Source organism: Odontesthes bonariensis, chromosome 10 (assembly GCF_027942865.1).
Source record: "Odontesthes bonariensis isolate fOdoBon6 chromosome 10, fOdoBon6.hap1, whole genome shotgun sequence".
NCBI classification, from domain to species: Eukaryota; Metazoa; Chordata; class Actinopteri; order Atheriniformes; family Atherinopsidae; genus Odontesthes; species Odontesthes bonariensis.
Window position 1 is genome coordinate 5,889,122 of NC_134515.1, and position 20,344 is coordinate 5,909,465.

General features: G+C 42.0%; 1 protein-coding gene across 1 annotated transcript in view; it reads right to left on the bottom strand.

Moving 5' to 3' along the window:
* Positions 1 to 13,218, bottom strand: part of lamb2l (laminin, beta 2-like) — an 86,194-nt gene extending 72,976 nt beyond the window's left edge. The window contains exon 1 of the mRNA XM_075476030.1: positions 13,024 to 13,218. The gene's annotated coding sequence lies outside the window, so the exon portion shown is untranslated. The remainder of the gene's footprint in view (positions 1 to 13,023) is intronic.
* Positions 13,219 to 20,344: the final 7,126 nt, after the last annotated feature.

Below are 20,344 nucleotides of genomic sequence, written 5' to 3' on the forward strand. Positions count from 1 at the left end.
TATGATCCTGAGGATCCAGGGAGGTCTTCTGGAGGTAGAGGGTTATAATCCACAAAGGTGATTCAGGCAACGGTCGGAACAGGAAATCAGGAAGACAAAGTAGAGAGGTGAGGCTGGACATCTGCTGGCTGTGAGGCTTGCGATAATCTGGCAGGGAACTCTGGCAGGAAGGAGTTGATATAGGCGGAGTGCAGAGTGGGAGAGAGCAAACGTTAATCAGGCACAGGTGAATATCATGAAGGCAATTAGTGTCAGAGCAAGGAGCAGACCAGGAAATGAACAGCTTCCAGGCTGCAACATTACAGTACCCCCTCCTCAACGTCCGGCACCCGACGGACCACCAGGTTTATCAGGATGGAGGCGATGGAATTCCTTGATGACCGTCTTATCAATAATGTGTCTAGCAGGAACCCAGGTGCGCTCTTCAGGTCCATATCCCTCCCAGTCAACCAAGTACTGGGTGCCACGACCCCAACGTCTTGACCGAAGGATGCGATTGATGGTGTAGACCGGCCCCCCATCAAGGTTTCGGGTGGGAGGAGGGGGCCTGGAGGGGGGCGAGAGGCAGGAGGAAGCATATGGTTTGATGCAGGAGACGTGGAATGTGGGATGAATGCGTAGAGTGCGAGGAAGCTGTAGACGAACTGCCACTGGGTTAACCACCTTAGAGATAGGAAAGGGTCCGATAAAACGAGGAGCCAATTTTCTACTCTCCACCCTTAGAGGTAGATTCTTGGAAGAGAGCCAAACCTTCTGCCCAATAGTGTACTGGGGTGCGGGGATGCGGTGTCGGTCAGCACCTCTGCAGAAAACACTGACCGCTTTAAGAAGGGCTCTTCTGGCTCTTCTCCAGGTCCGCTGGCAGCGGAGAGCAGCGGCGTGGGCAGATGGGACCCTGGCTTCCTTCTCCTGGATGGAAAACACGGGTGGCTGGAATCCATAAACTGTGTAGAAAGGAGACAGACCAGTGGAGCAGGATGGAAGAGAGTTTAGGGCATGTTCAACCAAAGGTAAATTCTGTGACCAACTGGTAGCATCCTTTTCACAAAGCATCCTAAGCTTCACCTCAACCTCCTGGTTAGCACGTTCCGACTGACCGTCAGTTTGGGGATGAAAGCCAGATGAGAGGCTCACCTTGACCCCCAACAGACCACAGAACTCCTTCCAAAACTGAGACACAAATTGAGGGCCCCGGTCAGAAACAATGTCGGAAGGTAGTCCATGCAAACGGAAAACTTCTCGGACCAAGACTCCACCAAGCTCCTTGGCCGAGGGGAGTTTCTTGAGGGGAACCAGGTGAGTCATCTTGGAAAATCGGTCCACAATAGTGAGAATAACGGTATGGCCATTTGATGCAGGCAGTCCAGTTATGAAGTCCATGGCTATGTGAGACCAAGGTCGATGTGGAATGGGTAAAGGCCTGAGATGTCCGGCTGGCGGTCTGCGGGAAGACTTAGACTGAGAGCAGGTATGACAGGCAGCAACAAAGCCCTTAGTGTCAGAATATAACGTTGGCCACCAAAAGCGTCCCCGGATGACAGACAGGGTTTTACTTAGGCCAGGATGACAAAACAGACGAGAGTTATGACAGAAACAGAGTACCTCAGTTCGGAGATGATTAGGGACAAACAGGCGATCTGGTGGGCAAGTGACTGGGACCGGGTGCAGTCGATGAGAGCTCTTGATAGACTCCTCCAACCCCACCCGAGAGACTGCCAGTCGAACGGAATCAGGTAAAATAAATTCTCCACTCTCACTAGCTTGTTCCTTAGCTGATGGCTCCAGTATTCTGGACAGAGCGTCAGGTTTGATGTTCTTCGTTCCAGGTCTGTAAGAAAGAGTGAAATTGAAACGGCTAAAAAATAATGCCCACCTGGCCTGGCGAGGGTTGAGTCGCTTAGCAGAATTGATGTACTCGAGATTCTTGTGATCGGTCCAAACTAAAAATGGTGTCTCAGCTCCCTCCAGCCAATGGCGCCATTCCTCCAAAGCCAGTTTGACCGCCAGCAGTTCTCGATCTCCCACATCATAATTTTGTTCTGATGAAGATAGACTTCTAGAGAAAAAGGCACAAGGGTGAACCTTATCATCATTGCTGCGTTGACTTAGAACAGCCCCTACACCCACACTGGAAGCATCCACTTCAACAATGAATTGCCTAGCGGCATCTGGGCTACGGAGAACAGGCGCAGAGGTGAACAGATCCTTCAACTTGGTGAAGGCAACATCTGCCCGTTCATTCCACAGGAATCTGGTCTTAGACGAGGTTAGGGCATGTAGAGGGGCTGCAACTTGACTGAAATTGCGAATGAAACGCCTGTAAAAGTTGGCGAACCCCAAAAACCTCTGTAGTTGTTTCCGGGTTTGTGGAATGGGCCAGTCCTTAACTGCAGACAGTTTACAGGGATCCATAGTAATTCTATTAGGAGAAATGACAAAACCAAGGAAGGAAGTAGTGGACTGATGAAATTCGCACTTCTCCGCTTTGATGAACAGGTTGTTTTGGAGAAGGCGAAGCATGACAGATCTAACATGTTGTCTATGAGTCTCTAGGTCTTTGGAAAAAATCAATATGTCATCTAGATAGACAAAGACATACTGTCCGACCACATCTCTGAGGACATCATTGACCAAAGCTTGAAAGATCGCTGGAGCATTCGTAAGGCCAAAAGGCATCACCAAATATTCATAGTGACCAGTTGGGGTATTGAAGGCAGTTTTCCATTCATCCCCCTCCCTTATCCTCACTAAGTGGTATGCATTTCTCAGATCTAATTTGGTAAACATCTTAGCTCCTTGAATGAGATCAAAGGCGGTGTTCATGAGTGGGAGAGGGTATCTGTTTTTCACTGTTATGTCATTTAGTCCCCTATAGTCAATGCAGGGGCGCAAGGAACCGTCTTTCTTGCCAACAAAGAAAAAGCTGGCTCCTGCAGGGGAAGACGAGGGGCGAATAATGCCAGCCTTGAGACCATCACTGATGTACTTTTGCATAGCAGTTCTCTCATTAGCTGACAACGGGTATATGCGGTTCTTAGGAGGAGAGGTCCCAGGAAGAAGATCTATGCCACAATCATACGGTCGATGAGGTGGTAAGGAGGTGGCCTTATGTTTGTTGAATACCTCCCTCAGATCATGGTATTCGATGGGGACCTTAGAAATGTCTGGGTATTTCTCTTCGATTTCCGACACACTGGTGGGAATGGGAGCATTGCGCAAACAGGACATCAAGCAATTCTGAGACCAGCCCCTGATTTCTCCTTTGACCCAATCCACATGGGGGTTGTGCTGCTTAAGCCAGGATGCCCCCAAGATAACTGGCAAGTCGGGCGACTTGATCAACATAAACTTGATTATTTCATGGTGATTACCTCCCATAGTCATATGAATGGGTTCAGTCTCATGGGTAACCTGATGAACTACATGACCATCTATGGCTAGTACCTTCTGAGTCTTTTGAGTTGGAGAGTTTTGTATCCCTAAAGACTTGGCGAGGTCTAAGTCAAGAAACTCAGCATCTGCTCCAGAATCAATAAAAACAGGAAAACTATGAACACGGCCATTTATCTTGAATTCGGCAGGAATAGAAAGGAGTGGGAGGGTCTTGGCGAGAGAATGACTCAGTAGGAACCTCCCACCACCTACTGAGTTTGTCCTTTTAAAGAACAGCGGTTAATGGTATGCTTATTGGAACCGCAGTAGAAGCATAACTTCAGTCTCCTGCGACGTTCCATCTCCTGTGGCGAAAGTTTGGTACGCCCAATCTGCATGGGTTCTTCTGTTTCCTGTGTAGGCATGGTAACCAAGTTGTGTACCTCAGGGGGTGCAGAGGACGAAGGAAATAGTTCCCCAGAAGGAAGGCCTCTGAAGGTGCCAGTCTCTCTTCTCCGTTCCTGCAGCCTTAGATCCATCCTAGTAGCCAGGTCCTCCAGGTCTTTCAGCGTCTCCGGAGTACTATGAGTAGTGAGCTGGTCCTTGATCTGCTCAGACAGCCCTCGGTAAAACACATCGATTAGTGCATCTTCATTCCACTTACTTCCTGCTGCCAGAGTGTGAAATTCAATAATATAATCAGTGACTCTTCGTCTGCCCTGTTTAATTGATAGCAGACCTCTGGCAGCTTCTCGGTCAGGTAATACTGGGCTAAAAACTCGTGCCAGTTCTTTAGCAAAGTTCTTATAAGAATAACAAATCCCTGAGTCTCTTTGCCATTCAGCCGTTCCCCATAACTTAGCGTGGTCAGAAAGCAAGGAAATAACATACGCTACCTTGGATCTCTCGGTAGGGAAGGAAGACGGCTGCAGCTCAAAATGGATCTCACACTGTGTTAGGAAGGCTCTGCACTGTGAGGGTTCGCCTTTAAAAACTTCAGGTGGTGTGAGACGAGGTTCATGAAGTGGTGATGATCTATACTGCACAGCTGGTTGAATGGAAGGTGCGGGTGGAGCTGGAGGAGGGTTAGTAGGGAGAGAAGGATTACGCAACAAAACCATCATGTCAGAAACAGTCTTCTCTAATTTGGAAATGGATCGCTCAACTCCAGTGCACCACTCTTGTGCTGGTGACGGGTTCATCATGGCCAGATTATACTGTAATGACCAGATCAGAAAACCCGATAATTCAACCAGACACAAGCTTAGTGGTAAAAGGTTTATTGGATCACAGGTGCTGGACAGGAGTTGAATGTAGCTGGAGTCCGGATAATCCTCCAATGGAGATGTGGATCCGTGATGGTCAGAGTCCGCTCCAGGGTACGGAGAACAGGTCCAGAGAAGACAGTCAGGGGTAATCCAAGATTGGGTATGATCCTGAGGATCCAGGGAGGTCTTCTGGAGGTAGAGGGTTATAATCCACAAAGGTGATTCAGGCAACGGTCGGAACAGGAAATCAGGAAGACAAAGTAGAGAGGTGAGGCTGGACATCTGCTGGCTGTGAGGCTTGCGATAATCTGGCAGGGAACTCTGGCAGGAAGGAGTTGATATAGGCGGAGTGCAGAGTGGGAGAGAGCAAACGTTAATCAGGCACAGGTGAATATCATGAAGGCAATTAGTGTCAGAGCAAGGAGCAGACCAGGAAATGAACAGCTTCCAGGCTGCAACATTACACATACATTAAGATTCAAATGTAACCATCATCTAAGAAAGTCTCCCACCCTGAACTCATTTGATTCTGGGTTGGGTTTTTTTTGCGCAAATTAGAAATACACACAAGATCAACTTGATGGAAACCCAACGAGCTAAGCCGAACAGCGGCCAGCTGTGGTTTCACACAGCAGACAAATAAGATAAAAGCATGCATCCTCTCCTGCAATCCCTGACAGAATATCTGCATGTACAAAAATAAAGACTGAACGTGGTAACACACAAAGAAGTTCAACATTCAATTTGTCTAAAAAATGTGGATAAGACGAGAGAAAGAGAAATAAGTGGGGAGGTGCATGTTTGTGCCTGTGTGCATACGATATCTGTATGTGTGGGTCATGTGCATGCATGTGTGTGATTGATGCCAAGACAACTAGAAAACTGCAGGAGAGAACAAAGCAGCATTCACATGCAGCTCTTTGCTGATGTGACCTTTGACATCTTCTGAAGAGGGACATGAAGAGGCTCAAAGTGTCACACAGGAAGCACAGAAGGGGGCAAGCGGAGTTTGCTTTTAAGTTTATTTAAAAGATAACTGAAGGAAAATACATTTTTCTGTCACCTAAATCTAACAGTGTATCCAAAGATTCCAATTACCAAACGATAAGCAAAGTTTCTGCCTATTTTTCTGTTTGCAGGAAGTCTGCACATTTATCAAACAGGCTTGCTTGTAAAAGCGAATGCGTGAATCAACAGAGTTCGAACCTTCGGCGAATAATTATCATAGATAAATGAGTGTTAAGTATCAGTATAAGACCTTGAGCAAAAACTTTGGCATAAGCACAAATACACACACAACCATTGCTGTGAGATAAAGGGAAACCGGTAGAAAGTTCAGTGCCAGCGCTATAAATGCTGCATATAGCAGAAGACAAAACAAGGTAATCTCAAGACACTAGTCTCAACAAAACAAAGTTCCTATATCCCCAAAAGCCATAACACGATAAGTCTGCCTCTGTGTGTATCTGTGAGTTTGTGTTCACATCAGATAAACGACTTCAGACTGAGCTGCAACACACAATCAAAACTTCAGCAAGAGGAACTGTAGAGGTATTGTAAAACAGGGCTGGAAAGGAAATAGGATCCAATCATTTAGATAAGAACATAGTGGAAGTTTGCCTTCTTTACACAGGCAGGTGACTCAGTATTAAAGCTGCTCCTACCAGCACCACCGACATTAATACTCGTGGCAGTGACCAGTTTCAGATGAACTGAAACGGCTTAGACACTATCCGAGTATTACAACATGTTGAGATATTCCCAAAGGTACAGACGCTCCTCTGTGTTTAATCAATACTTCAGTATTGCAGCCACACACCAACAAGCTAACTGAGAACCGGTTCCATATTTTCCAATGCAATGCTGGAGAACATTGTACCGGATAAAACCACAGACAACTTTCCAACTCTGGTGCCAGGCAATGGAAATGAAAAAGCTATACTTTCTTCCCTCCAAAAAAAATTAAATATTGACCAAGAGACTGTTGCTACAGCTAACGGTAGCTAGTCGAATAACCATTACATGTGTTTCCTGGGGTCCGTTTCACAAAGCAGGTTCGACAAACACTGAGTCTATTCCTGAACTCTGAGTTGATCTACTCTGAGATAGGAAACTCTGAGTTTTCAGTTCCAGAAACGCTGATTTAAGTGAGTTTAGTCAACTCTGAGTAGTTTCACCTTGAGTTTTGCGTGTGCAGCACAACTTTAAAAAGCCAGCATCAATGGAGCCCCGATTCGATGAGTCACCATGGCAACGGGGAAGAGGAGGGGCTACGTTTTTCACCAACCTCGAATTGGAAATCTTAATGCGCTCATAGAGCGAGTTTCAATACGTTTTTAGAACTAAGTGCACCACTGGAGCTACAAAAGTGTAAGTTTAAATGTAGTCCTTTGCAATTACAATAATATTACAGGGGAAAACTGCTTGAATGGTAACCCATTCATTTATTTCATTTAGGTGCAATCCCGCGGGGGAGTAGTGCACTTGGCAGCAGTTTAAGATGAAATATAAAAAAAAACCAACTCAGAGTTTTCACTAAACCTGCTTTGTGAAATGGACCTCTGGACTTCAGTGGTGACTTGTGTGTTTTCCTGCCTCTTCTCCCAATAATTTCCTTCTAATTTATTTCCTCATAAACAATGTTTCAAAGCAAAGATCTAAATCCATTCTTCCTGGAAAGCACCAACTAGATAAAAGTTAGCAGGGTGTGTAAAATCTGCCTTTCAAAAAAAAAAAAAAAGAATCGGGTTATTGCAGGATGGGTTCACATCCTGCAATAACACTGATCTAAGATTCAGATTTAGACTTTGTTGTCATGTAAATACACGAAATTAGTCTCTCTCAAGGTGAGGGGGAAAAAAAACCTTCACAAGCCCCTTTAAAGTTAGTTAATTACCATATAATTTCTCATTTGTTCTGTACAGACATAAACAATAGTTTAAAAATTTTAATTTTGTATTTCAGGAAACTGCATTGACTGAGACGAAATATGCATAAGCTTGAAAATTATTGCTATATTCAGATGATCATAATGAAAATAACGAAAAATGGAAATTCAAATTTTTTGCATGTACGTATGAACTGCAATTGAAAAAAAAAAAGAAACATAAATTACCGTAATGAACTTTGAAACCACAAAGATCGCATCCTCAGATCAAATTAAGGGAAAGTTTGTGGCCCAAAGCAACATCAAGTCAAATATTTTAACATTAAAGGAGAAGTTTGTCTTTTTAAAACTGGACCTTATTTCTGGCATTAAATATGTTCATCTGCTCACTGATAACAGTTTGGTGAAAGGTCGGCGTCCTTTGGAAGATATTTAGATCATTGGAGATCGGCGTATATCCATATAACGGGAGAGAACAGGGCAGAGACGATGCAGCCTCTAAATAAGGCATTATCTGTCTTTATTTCACTAATACTTTAAGACCAATGAATGAATGAACGCGTACTATTACACTGTTAGCTCAGAGCTGCCGTGTTGTTGTTATCGGGGGGCTTTCTACACACGCGTCTAGTGGGATGACGTCATTGACGCGCGCCGCTGCAGCTCAGCTCAATTACTCCAGTAAGGACGTCCATCGTACTCAAAGTCCTCGTCCACGTCGTCAAAATCTGATAAATATCCTGCCATGTTGCACAAAACTAGCAGCAGCAAACTCTGTGTGAAGTTAGCCGACTGTCACAGAGCACGGAGTGAATGAGCTGTGCTGCAGCGGCGCGTCGATGACGTCATCCCAGTAGATGCGTGTGTAGAAAGCCCCCGATAACAACAACACGGCAGCTCTGAGCGAACAGTGCAATAGCACGCGTTCATTCATTCATTGGTCTTAAAGTATTGGTGAAATAAAGACAGATAATGCCTTATTTAGAGGCTGTATTGTCTCTGCCCTGTTCTCTCCCGTTATATGGATATACGCCGATCACCAGTGATCTAAATATCTTCCGAAGGACGCCGACAGTTTCACCAAACTGTTATCGGTGAGTAGATGAACGTGTTTTATGCCACAAATAAGGTCCAGGTTTAAAAAAACAAACTTCTCCTTTAACACAACGGTGGCATGGAAACATGAAAACAACAGAAATGTTTCAATCACAGAATCATTTCTTTTTTTTTAAAATCAGCATTAACTAATAACTCAGTGGAAACGGTTCCTCGCATCCTCTTCTCACAGAAAAGCAAGAGTTAAAACGATGGTGAAGCTCAAAATCCTCTGTGCTGGGCTGTGCTGTGCAGTCACTGTTCCTCTGACTCAATCAATACGTCATGTCTCTGTTCAACATGCCAAAAAAAATTTAAACTCAAGAAACACAGACCACCCAAACCCAACATCTCCAGATAAAAGGATTCGGTTTAACCATTGAGCTACTGCCAACAAGGAAAAGACTTTCCTTTAAACGTCCTCCTAATCCCTCTACACACGTCAGCAGATCATCGCCTCCGGAGCCAAAGGAAATCTCATAATACTGTCTGGATGGTTACTTGATTTCTGCTGGCATCTTAGAAAAATATTCCTTTTAGGATTCCAGAGAATCTTGGTGGGATTGTCACTGCCATTGATAAAGAAATCGTTAAAAGCATAACTCATACCATCTACTGCTGTGCATACCCCACACAAGAGTGTGAACATGCACAGAGCTGTCTAATATATAACAAAAACACTCTGCATCAGATAAACACTGAAAGTAGAAAGATTTATCGCAATAATCCATTTAAACTTGCAGGGACACACCTGCACAGCTGACAGAATGTCTTGCTATTGCAAGACATGACCAAACAGTAGCCAGTCAGGAGCCTTCAGAGCAGATGCTCACAAATAAATACATTCACTACCACATTCATGTTTGGACTAGAAAGGCAGAGAATCAGAAGGCGTAGGACGAAGGTAAACTGGGTAATTTTAAGGCTGTGGATCGGCCGTAACACGTAGAGCAGGTCAATAAAGTACAGATTAACCAGCTGGAGCTGCAGCTGACGCCAGTCCAGGCAAATCATATCAGGAAACTATAATTGTTAGGAATCTGTGTTTTCTTCAAGGACATGTAGAAGCCAGCCACTGGACTAAAATGAGTGAGTTTATTCCATTATATAGCATCGTATTATCAAAATAAGAGTTCACTTTGAAAGACCGGACAATGTAAAAGGTTAAATGAAAATCAATTTTAATAATAAATTACAGTATCAGACTGCGCAGTTTTTACAAATAACCAGGGGCAATGTTAAAAGGCTTACTTGTAGCGCAGTTTAAATCTCACATGTAAACTCAGGCTCTATTTTAAGTGGCCATCCAACCTGGGGGAAGCTTTCGTGCACGCGACGTGGGACACATCTGTTAAAGCTACATTCATGAAAAGAAATAGACAAAGGTACACGTGTTCTCAGTTCCCAAAAGAATAATGAGGTGGAAAAGAAGAGCTAATGTCTCCTTATTGTCACGGTAATCCTTAGTTGGATCTAATAATCTGAGATCAAAGAATTTTCCATGGAAACTTAATGATTGCAAATGAAAGAAGTAGGTGAAAGTGACAGATATGAGAATTACACTTAGAGGGTCAGTCTCCTTTCTCAGAGACCAAAGTAGATGTAATGCAAAGATATAACTCAAGTCTCTTATTCTTTCGAGCACAGAGGTGCCCCGTCCACACTTGCACTTCAACCCTTCTCCTCTACAAACACAAACACACACATACAAAGACACATATAACCTGCCCCCCTGCCTCTTAATCTAAATGACCAGTGAGATTAAAACTAAACCAGTTTGTTTAAACTCTTTTTTTTTTTTTTAAACTGGAGACTTTAAGAAGTGACATCACTGACATAACATTAGCCTTCAGCACCCAGAATATGTAAATACTAGGGCTGGGCGAGTTAACTCGTTATTATTATTAATGGATAGGAAAGTTCAGAGAGACTGGAAGCAGAGAGAGGGGGAACAACACGCAGCACAGGCCTGTCCGATGCGGAACTCGAACCGGGGCCAGCTGCAGTGACTATAGCCTCTTGTACATGGGGCGCCTGCTCAACCCACTACGCCACGGACCACCCCCGTTTTATTATTTATTTTATTATTGTAAAAGTCTGTTGCTCACAGGCTTTTATTTTGTAAAAGTCTGTTGCTCTCAGGCTTTTATTTTGTAAAAGTCTGTTACTGTCTGCTGCGGAACCGGAAAAGAAAGTAATCGGCGGATCCACCAAACACGGAGAAGGGTACGGAACTTTTACTCGGCCATTTTCATTTTAAAGTTCTTCCAGACGGCGGAGTCAAAAGAACCAAAGTCATCTGTAAACTCTGCCAAGTTGAATTGTCTTCTCAGCGTAGTAGTTCCAGTCTAAAATATCACTTAAAGGCAAAACACACAACTGATAGCAGCAAGTCATTCAAGGAAACAGACAGTGGAGGGAGGCTTCTACATAAAAACTACAGAAAGATGCTGATGTTAAAAGTGTGTTTGCACAACAAATGTTATGGCACTTTCATTCATATGGCAGCACATTTAAAATAAAACTAAATGCTAAAAGCTATACACTACTTTTGGATTCATGTTTGGATTTTGCGTACAAATGCGATTAATCGTGATTAATCGGGGAAATCATGTGATTAATTAGATTAAAAATGTTAATCGTTGCCCAGCCATAGTAAATACAGAATATATAATCACCACATATTTGGGAACCCAATCCACCCCATGAGAAGTTCTACCACTTCTTTAGAGTTTATATTAGCTGGAGGGTGACAGACCAGCTCCCTGAGCTGATTACAGTTACACTAAGCTGGACCATGGGAACATGTGGCTTCAAACACAAGTCTAAATATGCAGACAAAGTCATGAAAAGAAACCAATGCTATGCTGTCAGAGACGCCGTGTTATTCAGCAGCAGCAAACATATAACCAACATTCATATCTATGTAACGGCTGTTTTTCTGAGATTAGGAATTGGCGCTCTGCTTTTACCTAATCTGAATTTGGTTAATCTTGTAGGAATGTGTTTAACAGTGCTAGAAAGTGTGCTCCCCACCAGTGAAGTACATACCTCAGCCAGAGAAAACTAAAGATCATGGTGACACAAATCTGAGGTGATCCGCTTGAAAGTTGCAAAAAAAGGCTACGTTGCTCAATTCAGTTAAAGAAGCAGTTGTCCTATCCGCTAACAAACCTCAAGCTGTGGTGGACATCCACAGAAATATTCCTCAGGAATAACTTTGACCTCTGGGATTAGATTTGGAAAATGACAGTCAGTCACAGAAGTTTGAGGTGAGGTGGCTCGGGCATCTGGTTAGGATGCCTCCTGGACGCCTCCCCGGTGAGGTGTTCCGGGCCCGTCCCACTGGGAGGAGGCCCCGGGGAAGACCCAGGACACGTTGGAGAGACTATGTCTCTCGGCTGGCCTGGGAACGCCTCGGGGTCCCCCCAGAAGAGCTGGAGGAAGTGGCCGGGGACAGGGACGTCTGGGTTTCTCTGCTCAAGCTGCTGCCCCCGCGACCCGATCCCCGGAGCAGCGGAAGATAATGGATGGATGGATGGATGGATAAGAAGCAGCTAAATTTACCAAGTAAATGCTGCAACATACATCACTGCAGACGGACAAAAAGCAGCACAACAGCTGATGTGGAAGTGAACGTGTGAAAGGCATGAAAAATGAAGACTGTTGCTTCTAATGTAATCACGTAGAATGTTAATATAACTATGACTGTAAAATACAAATACACTGTCCATTCAGGAGAATCTACACCATGCATATATGTATGCATACACATTGCAAGTGTAGGTGGGAATGATAAAACTTTAAAGGTATGGACATTCTTGCATTTTCTCATCTCATTTTGAGAAAAATTTATATTTTGTCTTTATTTTCAAGCCTTTTTATTCAAAACTTGGTCTAAAATATACAGTTTTTGAGACACTAAAACGTTGTTTCACATTTGTTTTAACAACCAAGTTATAGAGACAATACAATATCTTATCTTTGAATTTCAAAATGCTTTTCCATGTCAAAAGTTTAACTAGTTGAAAAGTCCCCGATTAATTCATTCTAACAATAATCATATCAGCCTTTTGTTGGCTTAAAAAGAATGCGCTTATGCACAGTCGCCTTACACATCTTCAGCTGAAGCATTCCTCAACTGAATTAAATAACTTTGCACTCATTGAAGGGACAGTGCACATTTGCCAGGCTCGCCATAAGGTGGCACACAGTCAAGTTAAATGTCAGGGACAAAATATTTCTGCACCGGATCTTTAAAGAAAACAACAAAGCTCAGAATAAACTCGCTGTTATTGGCCAACAAAGCAGCAGGCACCTCGTGCTCGTGCAGGAACATTGTGTTAACATGCTGTACACTTAATAAAAGACAATAGACGGAACATGAGGAGCGGGGCTCACCTGCTTTGAGGCTTTTTGCGACTCCTCTATCTCACAACCTCACAGGTAAACTTTCCGCCTTTCGCTTTTCCTTTTCCCGTGCACACACTCATTCAATCACGCGCACCCTCCTGCAGCGGCTGCACGCCCGTATGAGCGCGCTCTCCGGTTCTGCAGCGGTACAAGTGCACGGTCCCGCGGGGCAGGGGAGACAGGACTGCCCCGGAAAGCAGGAGCAGGTGGGCCGGCAGAGCTGAAACCCCACCCCAGCCCACCCCACCCCAGTCAGGCCAAGCCCACTGCGAAGATCCTTCATGGACGATTACAGCTCCTGAATGCTTTAAAACTTTCCCAATGCAGACGGTATTCGCTTTCAGTTAACTTAATCGTGGCAGTTGTTGACAGATCGGGATGTTATACAGTCGTTTTAAAAAGGAAATGCACTTTTTCACAATTCCAAAGGTGCATGTATCAGGAAAATTACATCTAGCCAATGCTGGGTCTTAATTGAAATCAATCCAACCAGGTGGACAACAACACATGACATAACACAATGACATTCTTTATGACTAAATGCAGAATCAGTGTGAATAACTAAGTCCACCTTTACTGCTCCTGTAGTTATAAGTTACATAAAGAGCAGCCAGGTGCTCCTGATCAAATGCTCTGATTAACTGATCAACAAACTGCCAGTGGAGATGAAACTTTCACCAAATGTAGACATTTTTAAATCCAGGTTAAAAACATTTCTTTTCTCATGTGTCTATGCATGAAATCTGCACGATATCTTTGAATTTATCTGGACTGTTGCTTGTTTTTAAATTAATTTAAATTGTTTTATTTGTTTCTCTTTATATTCTTTTATGTATTTTTAATCCTTCTTCCACTCCCTGCTCCAATGCTTTTATTTTATGTGAAGCACTTTGAATTGTTTTGTACATGAAATGTGCTACAAATAAATTTGATTTGATTTGATCATCAGTCAGTGTGAGCACCTCTACAGAAGCAGAAGTTCTGTCAGTTTTCAGGTGTGTGTAAACACGATGCCAAGGAGGAAAGACATCAGCAGTGATCTTAGAGAAGTAAATGCTGCTGCCCATCAATCTGGGAAGAGTTTCAAGGCCATTTACAAACTATTTAGACAATTTGGAGACTGAACAAGTTTGGCTTATTTGAAAGGATTGCCTGGAGAAGGCCTCTTTGCTGTAAAAAAACAAATAAAAAACCATGGCAACAAGGCTTTGGTTTCCAAATTTGTATCTGAACAAACCACAACCTCTGGAACAATTTCCTTCAGACAGACGAGGCTAAAGTGAAGATGTTCTGCCAAAACTTGGCTGAAATTGGAATGACTGAAAAAAAGAAAAGAGTCTACATGTTGCAATGGTCCAGTCAAAAACAAATGCCCACAAACCGCAAAAAAACCGCAGCATATTGTAACAAAGTCGGGCCGAAATTCCTTCGCAACAATGTGAGAGACTGATAAGTTATTGCTGCTAAAGTTGGTCCAACAAGCTTTAGATAAGAGCCTCACTTTAGGGCCTTTAAAACAGCTTCTGCCTCAGTTTTTGTTGAATAAATGATGACACGGTGTCTGTTGTTGTTCATCAGCGGTAGTATTTACCTCATTTCGACACCTGTGTTTACTGCAGGGTTCTTTATTCCACCTTCATAAAACCTCAGAATTGAAAGAACATGTTTATTTTTCACATGCACACCCACAGAGCAGAAAGTGTGCAACGTTAACGTTGTGGACTCAGCATTTTAAAGACGGTCTGTCACTGAGATCAATTAGAAATAGGCTTTGTTTATAGTTTTAAGTCTATGTGGTCCATTATATACCCATCATGCCTTTCTTAATGTAACATGGAAAATGTCAAATAAGTTTTTCTGAGAAACATCCTCAAAAGCAGTCAGCAACAGCTCCACAACTCTAAGACTATCAAAAATAATGTTGGTTCCATTTTTTTTTTATATAGATTTGGGAATATACCAGGATTATTTCATATATTCTAATCTTTTATCCACTTTATATGACGCTGACAGTATCTGTAATTCAGATTTGACAGTATACTCACCGTGGCTTTCTATTCTTCTGTTCTTCATGAGACGTAATTTTGGTTTCTGAGCCACAAATTTTACTTATCTTTGTGATTTCTTCCCACATCAATGTGGGATGGAAATGATTTCCCCTTGTGAAGTACGCCACCCCGTCGTCATTTATGGGAGTGAGATGGCACAGGCCATCGCTGACAGGATTTGTACCTTGGGAATTATCAAGAGATGATGACAGACTCCATCACCAAACTCATTATGTGGTGCCAGCCAAGTCAGCTGATATCACATATCCCCAACCAGCAGCCGCCTACTACAAGGACAGTCTCCTTCACAAAAGATCTGTGTGTGTACGTGTCAAAGTGGGTGTTTTTGTCCTCTACTTGCTTATGAACTAGATCAGGGCGGCAGATGTTTTTTTTTTTTGTTTGTTTTAATACAAAACTAGCTGTTCCATAATCACTTAACAGGTCAGGCAAAATATAAAGAGACAGATGATGACTAAAACCACCATTAAAGTCCTTAGTAAAAGTATTTGATGACACAGAGATGTTTTCCACATTTGATAGAAGTCGCTAAAACATGTGTGAACTAAACCAAATACGGACAGAATTACAGAAGCAAGAGATAAGAGAGAAAGCAGGACAGGGGAGTTCCTGTGAGTTTCAGTGTTAGAAGAAGAGGCCCAGGAATGGCTGGAATCCATCATTATCAACACCGGGCCACAGTATTTTACTGCAAAACAAACATGAAAACAAAAGATGGGTGAAAAAAAGTATAAATGTGACTGAGACCGGGCCTATTGTTCAGTGTTGTATGTTACTTTGCAGTGACTCACTACATGAAAGACAGGAGATAAAGAACCTGAATAACGAGCAGAAAGAAGGCTGTGATTTGTGCATATTTCCATCCAAAATATCTTCAGTGATTCCAAATTATGTATGAGAAATGATTCAATCGGATTTCTTTTTCTTCTTTTTTATTAATTTTATTAATGTCCAGTTAGAACAGCTAGAAGACAACAAAACTGTTGAATAAAAGCACAAAAAAAACAACTTCTAATATTTCTGTAGGATTCACTTTTGCTTATTGATGTGTATTTACACATAATGGTCAAAGTATTTCCCCCTTATTATGTTGTAGAGCAAACTTTGACATAACAGCCCCATCTAGTGGTGGATCTTGTTAACCTTGAACCCAGGTGAAAGTTTGCTGAACCAACACGAACATTTGCTATATCAGAGCACGAGATGGAAAACTAGAAAAATAAACCAAGCTTTAAAAAAATAAATCAAAGCTAAAAGACTCATTTTTGACCAAATGTACCACTTTTAATGCTTTCTTACAGTATGTTACACTATTTTAAAGTGTGATAGTGGCATGGGGTGCCCGAACACTTCTATGGGAATAAATGTTTATAAGTCAATCACATCAAAATACACCAATTGAGAACAAAACAGCAGGATAACAGTGTGCAAATTTCCGAGCCTTTCAAAAGCAGCATATTCACAATCGAGCTGAGAGTGGAAAGCTCTCCAGCAAGGCCTCTTTCAGTTTGAGTTCACCAAAGGCCACATGTGGCACAGGCTCATTACCCTGAGAATACAATCCCCTGAATAAAGCTTTGGGATGGTAGAATCTGTGTGGGTGTGTTGTGAAAACGTTGCCATAATGGAAGGAATGATGGGTGGTAGAAAAAAAAAAACATGTGCAAATTACATTACATTACATTACGGTCATTTTGCAGATGCTTTTAACCAAAGCGACTTACAATAAGTGCGTTCAACATCGGTAGGCAAAAGAACTTCAGGTCACAATAAATCATGAGTGCATTTCCTTCCAAAACCAAACAGCTAAGAGCAAAACTAGTGCTAGAGTAAGTGCGATAAGTTAGGTACCTAGACAGATGGGAAGACAATTTAGAAAACAAAGACAATTTAGGATTCAATATAAACACAAGAAACTTGTGCTAAAGAAAATAAAAAATAAAATAAAATAAAGGACCAGACTCAGTGAATAATTCCCTACACTCCCTATCATATAGATCAGTGAGCAGTGCAGACCAACATATCATTGGGGTCATCAAATGTTTCAGTCCTCCTAAAATTGAGACTGGAATGTAGTTTTACTGTCCAGTGGACCTGTCAGGCCCAGAGAATGGAGGACGCAGGAGCAGGAGATGTTTAATCCACAAGCTTTTATTGGAGGAGCAGGAGTTCACAAAACTCTCCAAGAGAGAACAAAGCCGGCTATAGAAGTTATCAATAATATATATACTTCTCCCAAAATGAGAGAAGTATATCTATGAAAAATTATCAAAAATAAGGATCACACTGGAAAAAATGCCCCTCCAAAAATAAGTTAAAAAACAACAACAAATAAAAGACGTTTTTGCTTGAAATAAGCAAAAAAAATCTGCCAATGGAACTAGTGAAAATCGGCTTGTCAAGATTTCTTGAAATAAAATGTGATATTTAGGACTTTTGAGTTAAAAGCGATCTTGAAATTAGCTTAAAAACCTCTTCAAATAAAAAAAAAAGCTTGTTTCATATGAAATGTGACTCAAAACAATTTGTTTTCAAGACTTTTTCATTTAACAAGATATTCCAGATGTATTGTATTAAAACAAGTCCCTATATCTGGCTGAAATAGTACTTGTTAGGCAGTTGTGTCTTATATTAAGTGTAATGAGATACTCAATGAGACAAATATACTTGGTAAGATTTAGATTTTTTCCAGTGCACTTCACTAAGGAGGAAAAAACAAAAGGATTATCAAACTTTAGAATTTAACTTAAAGTCACTCCTGCTGCGGAGGAAAACAAAAAACCCTCACCTGAAAAATAGGAGGCACTACACTATGAAATATTATCGAAACAAAAAGTCACTCCACTTGGAGGAAAAAACAAGAAAGCTATTAAACTTAAACTTGGCTTTATCAAGGCTATATTATAAAAGTTATTCAGAACAAAAAAGTCTCTTAGCGAGGACACGATCAAAACGATTACTTGGAACTTGGACGATGGCTTAGAGAAGGCGAGAGTGAAGCACGTTAGGACCAACAGATACGACACACTGGCACAAGACGAGGGGAGACGCACACTCTTATACACACAGGGTTAACAGGGAACAGGTGGGATCATTCATGGGACAACTGGGACAGGAGAGGAGAGTTAATCTTTCAAAATAAAACAGGAAAAGACGAGACAAAAAAACCCGCTTGACCTCACTGCGGTGTGACAGGACCTGTATCAATAGACTAATGTTCGTGTGCCAGTTGCAGAAACTTCAAGGAGTTGGTTTAATGCTACGACCCTCTGAAAACCCTCTGCCCTGCCTGTTTTAAATGTTTCCCTGCTCCAACGCACCCGTTTCATACGAATGGATTTCTACATCAGCGTGTTATCAAGTTCTGCAGAAGCTTGTTAAAGACCACTTCATTTAAATCATGTGTGTTGAACCAGAGAAACATCTAAGAGATGCATGTCAGCTGAATAATATGTCACAATACATATATAAAGAGTCGAATGGCTAATGCAGACAACACCCTAGCAGCTTCTTGGGCTGAAAAAGAGGGCAGAGAGCAAAGAATGTGCCCATGAACAACATTTTAAACTAGGGCAGGGCGAGTTAACTCATTATTATCTTGCATTAACGCAGGTTTTATTCATTTATGTTTTACAAAAACATTTTGTGCCTTTAATGGATAGGAAAGTTCAGAGAGACAGGAAGCAGGGGGCAGAGAGAGGGGGAACAACACGCAGCACAGGGCCGTCCGATGCAGGACTCGAACCGGGGCCAGCTGCAGTGAGGACTATAGCCTCTGTACATGGGGCATCTGCTCAACCCACTATGCCACAAACCACCCGTTTTATTATTTATTTTATTTTGTAAAAGTTTGTTGCTCACAGGCTTTTATTTTGTAAAAGTCTGCTGCTGTCTGCTGCGGAACTGGAAAAGAAAGTAATCGGCGGATCCACCAAACATGGAGAAGGGTACGGAACTTTTACTCGGCCATTTTCATTTTAAAGTTCTTCCAGACGGCGGAGTCAACAGAACCAAAGTCATCTGTAAACACTGCCAAGTTGAATTGTCTTCTCAGCGTAGTAGTTCCAGTCTAAAATATCACTTAAAGGCAAAACACACAACTGATAGCAGCAAGTCATTCAAGGAAACAGACAGTGGAGCGAGGCTTCTACATAAAAACTACAGAAAGATGCTGATGTTAAAAGTGTGTTTGCACAACAAATGTTATGGCACTTTCATTCATATGGCAGCACATTTAAAATAAAACTAAATGCTAAAAGCTATACACTACTTTTGGATTCAATTTTGGATTTTGCGTACAAATGCAATTAATCGTGATTAATCAGGGATATGTAGAAGCCTCGCTCCCTCCACTGTCTGTTTCCGTGAATGACTTGCTGCTATCAGTTGTGTGTTTTGCCTTTAAGTGATATTTTAGACTGGAACTACTACCAGTGATGCCGGTAACGCGTTACTTAGTAACGTTACTTAGTAACGTTACTTAGTAACTTAGTAACGTTACTTAGTTACTTAGTAACGCGTTACCGGCATCACTACGCGTTACTTAGTAACGTTACTTAGTAACGTTACTTAGTAACTTAGTAACGTTACTTAGTTACTTAGTAACGTTACTTAGTTACTTAGTAACGCGTTACCGTAGTCGGACTATTTTTTTCAGTAACGAGTAGTCTAACGCAACTATTTCAAAACTAGTAGTCAGATTGAAGTTACTTATCTAAAACATCGTGCGTTACTATTCTTATGAGTCATTATATCAGTGTCCGCGACGGGAGTGGGATTCGCCTGAAGTCACTCGTTGTTTTACATCTACCTAGACTACCCAGTAAAAGTGATCTGTCCTTCTAAAATGTGAAACACCAGCGTTATCATTTGTTACATTTTACTCACTTTCCCTAATCATTTTAAATAAATACACCAATCTAAACCACAGTTTTCATCAGTGCCTGTCACAGACGATAGTTGATAGGTTTAGCTATTCATGCTAACTTTATAACATATAGCCTGATATAGCCTACGTTTCAGGCAGTGCTATGGAGAGGGCTAGCTAGCTGTTTATCTTACCTGGTCGCAATTGATGACTTAAAGATGACTTGTTAACGTCTTTGTACTGTATTACATCTTCTAGTACCTATATACGATATCTGAATGAGTGTACGGGTGTTTATCTATATGTATACTTCGTCAGTTGTAGCTTTGGGTAATCCAGTAACAGCTGCAGTTGTAGGCGACTAGCATACAAA